Source organism: Canis lupus, chromosome 4 (assembly GCF_048164855.1).
Source record: "Canis lupus baileyi chromosome 4, mCanLup2.hap1, whole genome shotgun sequence".
NCBI classification, from domain to species: Eukaryota; Metazoa; Chordata; class Mammalia; order Carnivora; family Canidae; genus Canis; species Canis lupus.
This window is the reverse complement of record NC_132841.1, coordinates 66,362,152-66,368,988: the sequence shown is the minus strand read 5'-3', so window position 1 is coordinate 66,368,988 and position 6,837 is coordinate 66,362,152. Positions and strand designations below refer to the sequence as shown.

The 6,837-nt window shown below is 37.0% G+C and overlaps 1 pseudogene; it reads right to left on the bottom strand.

Moving 5' to 3' along the window:
• Window positions 1–4,224: 4,224 nt before the first annotated feature.
• LOC140631425 (dnaJ homolog subfamily A member 1 pseudogene) lies at window positions 4,225–5,779 on the bottom strand (annotated as a pseudogene).
• Window positions 5,780–6,837: the final 1,058 nt, after the last annotated feature.

Below are 6,837 nucleotides of genomic sequence, written 5' to 3'. Positions count from 1 at the left end.
TGAGCCACCCGGGCTGCCCTGAACATATTCTCTAGGCCATACCTAAATTCACTAAGCCAGATAGCTCTAAATTAGGATTAGCCATGATCATTTTATGATGCCATTATGAAGCTGCCATGAAGAAGTGTTAGTCCATTGATTACAGCTTTGAAATGGCCTTTTCTAAGTCCACTGCCCATATTTTATAGTGTGGCTGATAAAGAGTTAGGGTTGTATATTCCAATGTGGTATCATAAGCCCCAGTCTGTATCTATTGAATTTAACTGTTCAATAACTGAAGACAGAAAAAGCTAAGCTATTTATTGTTGTCAACATTAGATAAAGCAACAGAATATTTCATTTAAAAACTTACCAACAAGAGCTACAAAACGATTCATTTCACTGCTTTTCTAGGCTTAGTGATCATCATGTAAAATTTTCCATCAAGTTGTCTTTTCCAGTTGTAGAAATGTTAAGAATTTTCTCCATGCATTTAGCCTTTGCTAGCCACCCTCTAAATGATGCAACATAAAAGGAATTCCTTTGGGAAAAACTAGATAATCAGGTTTTTGAGGGAAGAACTTTCATATGTCATCCTTACTTACCTCCCTGTAAAGAAGTATAATTTTGTAAGCAAGGAAGAATCAAAAAAGATATGACGGTAATCTTTTTTAGCCAGGTTCTTAAAACTGACCCAAACTATGTTAGATTTTTATCTTCCATGACAAATCAGGTGTCAAGGTGAATTTGGATACCACTTCCATTGAATGAAGTCCTCAATTAGATGACAACCAAACGATATGCTCAAGTTCCTATAATTTAACAATATAGAAATAAACGCCTTTAATCTCTTATTTTCCTCCACAATCCTCTGTCCATTTCAGCATTGGAGAAAAGAGGAATCTTATTATGAATGCTTCTGAGGACAAAGCATCAGCCTTTTTATTAGAGACTGGGAATTTAGCTTATCTATACATGCCTCAGTGTCAGGTAAATCAATGTCTGATTTTCTTTTTCTCTTTCATTCTTGTAAAACTTTGATGTTTACAATACAACACAACCATCAAACGCAAAGATTACCACTGGGGCCAAACTGGTTGGAATAGAATTTGATCTCTGTTAGGTGAGGATGCTTATTGCAGAAAGTGATATCTTTAGTCTTCTGAGACGAGTTGGTGATTACCTTACAAATGTTAAATGTGTAGCATCTACAAATACAGGCACTTTACTATGACTTCACTGCAATTAGATTATCTGAAAAGGTGAAGCTATTTTCCACTTCTATATAAGAATAACTTGACTTTTATCTTTGTACTGTTTAGAACACTGTCAACTATGTCATCTCTTAGCTATCACAACACTTTCAACTATACTACCTCTGTGGTATATAGTAGATGTATGTTTCAAAATAAAACAAAACCAAACAAAAAGAAGCAGCAGATCATGCGAATTTCCTTGAATCTTATGGAAATTTAAGTGATGTGGCAACATTAGAAACAGATTTCATAGTGTCTGGAAATTTGTCTAGAATATTGATAGTCACCCATATCCTATCACTTTCTAGAATATCAATGAAAATACCTATAAGGACTGAGAACTATAGAAATAGGTAGTGTTGGAATATGTTTAATTTATTGATTAATCATATTCTATCTTTTAATGGCTACCATTTTAACATGTTAATTTTTAGTAGTAATCACTAGTGAGATATAGATCACAGAGAAGTTCTAATTTTCATACATCTTGCTAGCAATTTTTAACATCAGGAGGCCCCGAGGACTCCTGCTTACTTATTAGACATTAGTCAGATGTGATGAAATAGAATGCATGAATGCTGGCTCTGTTCCAGAGATGCTGGAAATAAAACTCATGAATCTATATAAAATAAGAGCCATCAAATCTACTCTAAAAAAACGGGGGATGTAGGGTACAATAAAGATAGGGAGAGCAAGATGGTACCCAGGGAGCAAATAACTTATCTGGAGATAAAAAATGATCAGAAGATATTGACTCCTATGTAACAAGGGGAAAAAATCCTTTTTTTTTTTTGTTTTGTTTTGTTTTTGGTATGGCAATGGGGTGGCTTCCTCAAATCCCCTTTCCCTGTTGCTTGGGAGAACTTCTTGAAGTTACTCAAAACAGGGAATGAAGCATTGTTAGGATCCAGCTCTGTTTTGTACTCACAAAGGGAAGACTGTTCCAAAAAGCTGTAGCTACTGAAAGGCATGGCCAACTGAGAGGGATTAACCATCATGGAGTTGGGGGTGGGGAGGAAAAGAATAAAAATGAGGACCCAGAGGACAACAAGAGAAGAAGTCAAATGGGATCCCCGGGGAGACAAAATGTTCAAACAGCTACTTGAAAGCAATGCCTGTGCTACTGAAGATGCAGAAAAAAAGAAAACTCGAAATCTTGAAGACCCAATGATTACCAATGCAGATTTTCTCACTGTCTGTGTGATCAGATTGAAGAACTAAAACGCTAAAACTTGTTATGTCGCATTTGGTTGAGACCAAATTGTCATTTTAAAAAGTCTGGGAATCCTTGCTAAGTCATACATTACTCTTGCCTATGAACTTCACTTACAAGTTCATGTAGAGCATAGCGTTTAAGAACCCGGAATGCGGAAATGTAGAGTTTGAATCAGCTCTACCATCTGTTATCTGGGTGATAATAGGTAAATTACCTAAATTCTTTTTACCTCAGTCTTCCCTTTTGTTAATTGAGATAGTGGTACATTACTTGCAGGTTGTTCAAAGGTTCCATTACATGATGCATGCATAACTTTTAGCACAACATTCAGTGCTAGACTGAACACAGTGTATGGTAACACTAGGTAATGCAAATAAAAAAGCAAAAATGCTAATGCTACAAAATGACTGAACTTTTAGCAGCATTCCACACAAGTAACCAACATGTTCTGTTCCCCTTAGATGATTTTTTAAAATCACTTACTTAACCTCGTGCCTCTATCCCTTTTTTCTTTCTTACAAGCAGCATCCAAGTGATCTTTTAAAAATGCAAGGCAGGGCACCTGGTAGTTCTGCTGGTTAAGCATCAGGCTCCTGATTTTGGCTTAGGTCATGATCTCAGGATCGTGAGATCCAGCCAGTGCTGCTTAGGATTCTCTCTCTCCCTCTCCTTCAACCCATCTCTCTGCTCATACATGCAGCACTCTGTCTCTCCCTCTTTCTGTTAAAAAAAAAAAGCAAGGCATATTATGATATATATTATGATATAACCATAGAATAAGTCTCTCCCTTTTCTTTCCATTGCACTCAGAATATTACTATGAACTGTGTTTACCTGCTTCCTCTCTACCTCTCTTTCCACTTTCTCTTCTCAAAATGATAGATTTCTTCTCCCTTCTCAAACACATTAAACAAGTTCTCATTTTAGGATACCTGCTGTAGCTATTTCCTTTGCCTGGAATGTTTTTCCAGCAGGCAACTCAAGGTTGATCAGTTTTTACCATATTGATTTTAGCTTCATGTGGGATTTCTCAGTCTCTGTACTATTAATGGTAAGGTGTGGGTAATTTTTTTTGTTGTGGGTGAGGGGGTCCCATGCTTTATAGGATATTCAGGATTATCCCTGGACTCTGTTAGGTACCAGTAGCACACCTCTTTTCTCCCCTCAGGTTGTAATGAGAATGTTTCCAGGCACTGCCACATGTCCTCTTGGGGGTGAAATTATCTCTCACCTCAACACACCAGTGGCATCATGTTACTTTCTCAGAGAAGTCTTTATTTTTTGACCAAAGGTGACTTGAAAAATAATTATCTACCATAAAGCACTTTAATTACCTAATATTTTCCTTCTTATGATTTATTTAATTTTTATCTATCTTCTCCAATGCAGTATAAGTGTCTTGAAGGCAGAAACCATGATCGGCTTATCTAATAATAAGGATGTAATAAATACATTCATACATGTATACATACACTTTAGTTGAACTAATGGATTGATGAAGAAGTGTATACAGTGTCCAAACTGCAGTTTAGTTTTATAAATCCTGCCTCTAAACATGATTTTATGTTAGTAATTTAAAGAGTACATTTTTTGAGCTTTTATATTTGAGTTTATTCATCATTTAACTTTTGAAACACTACTATAGTTGAATATTAAAACAAAAATAATAGCAAGTAGTGAGCAATGATTATAGTCCTTCATTCATTCACTATTGCATTTATAATGCCAGCAGTGTTATTCACTGGCCCCATTAAGAGGTCTTAACCACCCCTAGGATGATGTTCATCATCGTCATATGCTTCCCCATTATAATGGTGCTGTCTTTCCTGATTAGGATCAAAGTCCACCAGTTAGTTCCACCTGGTCCATTTCATCAGTTTTTTCTACTTCCTTCCTCTCATGTAGGTGTTTTTCCAGCAAAGAAAGTTTATCAGGAGAAAGAAAGCCATTCTCGGGGAAGTTTACCTAAAATTCGATGATTAGGCCACCCTTCTCATATGGTCTACGATAAATTGGCATGCCTTCATTTAGCACACGCTTGGTATCCCCATGCTTGACAGTCTGACCTGGATAAGTGGTGATGACAATGGTTCGGTTGTCAAGAGTAGATATTGGCTTTTGATTTTTTTCTTTTTCTTTTTTTTTTTTTCTTTTTCTTCAGATACTGGCTTTTGAAAGCCACACAGGGGGCAGCCAGAGTGGCTCAGCGGTTTAGTGTCTGCCTTCAGCCCAGGTCATGATCCTGGAGACCCAGGATTGAGTCCCACGTTGGCTTCCTGCATGGAGCCTGCTTCTCCCTCTGCCTGTGTCTCTGCCTCTCTGTCTCTCAAGAATAAATAAATAAAATCTTTAAAAAAAAAAAAAAAAGAAAGAAAAGAAAGCCACACAAGGCTTCAACCAGCTGTATATCCATACACCTCTTCTCCTCCTCCAGTAAAAACAGCATGGTCCTTCTGATCTAAAACAATGATACTATCTCCCGGTTCCAGTCCTGATTCTTGGTCTCCCTCACCATAGAATGTTATCTTCTGGCCATCTTTCATGCTTTTGTCAATATGCACTTCTAGAATCTTCTCTCGTAGTGGAAAGGGAGGAGGGTGGGGGGTTGGGGTGACTAGGTGATGGGCACTAAGGGGGGCACTTGACAGGATGAGCACTGGCTATTATGCCATATGTTGGCAAATTGAACTCCAATAAAAAATATTTTAAAAAAATGGAATCTTATTCTCTCGAAGTATCTTCCTTCCATTGCAGCCTTTACATCTATCTTTAGGACTGATCCGTCCCCCACGGCCCTGGCACTCCATGCACACAGATTGAATTTGCTGAACCATTCCAGGTCCTATCTGATGAATTCTTATTTGCATTCCAGTGCCTCGGCAATTGGGACAACATTTGACTGCTCCTTTCTTACCACCTCTGCCTTCACATTTATCACAAATCACATTCTTTTGCAGAGCTAGTTTTCTTGTTGCACCATTATATGAATCTTCTAAGGTTACTGAGAGCTGATGTACAACATTTTTACCATTCCTTTCTCTCTACATCCTTCCTCCTCCCCCAAAAACATATCAAAGATGTCCATGGGGGAGCCAAAACCACCACCAGCTCCACCTTCTTTAATTGCCTGTTCTCCTCCTTTGTCATATAATTCCCTTTTCTTTGCATCAGAGAGCACTTTATAAGCTCGAGAAATCTGTTTAACCTTCTCTCCTTCATTTGGATTCTTGTCAGGGTGATACTTCAAGGCTAGTTTCCTGTGAGCCTTTTTCAATTCCTCCTGGGTGGCATTGGGTTTGATCCCCAAAACATCATAGTGAGTGGTTTTATTTCACCATTTTTTACAGCTGGTGAGAGGGCTGAGGCTGGTGTGGGGGAGCAGCGCGTTGCTGGGTGCAGCTTGGACAGCCGCTGCTCCTCCGTGTCTCACCAAGCATTCTGGAAAGTTCCCTAAAGAGTAAATTTTATACTACACTCATTTGACAAATATTGTGTACTTCCTATGCACAGACATTATCCTAATCGCTTTACAATACAGTGGTCAACAGGACAGAAGAGACTTACATTGATTCTAAAGTCATTTGACAGACGTTTTAAGGCTGCAAGATGGAGAGACACAAAGAATATTTTTGATCATGTGTACTTGCTGCAGGTATTATGTGGGAGGAATGGGCATTCTCTCGCTACTCCTTAATAGTGTATTTCTTCCAAACCCTAGACTTCCAAGACTGTTTTTTTTCCCCAGTACTTTTGCATAATTAATCCAAAAGAATAATTAGGTTTGCCTTTCCTTGTCTATTTGGAATAGCTTTATATATGCTAGTAGGTGTATGTGTATGTATATATGTGCATCTAAAAATGGAAATGATTAGAATAACTGCTGAAATATACCTAGTAATATAAATGTGTAATTTTGTTGTATATGTACTTTATATGAGTAGGATCTTCTTCCAAATAATGTTGCTAATTTGCTTTTCTTTTCATGATATTATATGTTGGACAGTTTCCACATTAGTTTATCTAAATCTACATCGCCCTTTTAAAGTATTTAATAAAATTTCCTATTATGCATATGTTACATATATTTATTTAATCATTGCATACTGATTTAGTTTATTTACAGTTTTCATTATTACAAGACTTTATAACTTTTCATGTGTAAGTATTTCTATAGAATATGTATCTGGAAGAAGAATTATTAAATTGAAGGGTAGGCACTTGCATTTTAATGCAATTCCAAATAATTTTCTGACAAGTTATTAAGTTTTTATCTGTACTGAGTTAATTAATGTGTGTGTATGTGTGTGTATATTAGCTATTAATCCGTGTATGTTATAACTAGATCCTGAGCAAATTCTCTTTGTTACTATTTTTTAAAACTCTGAG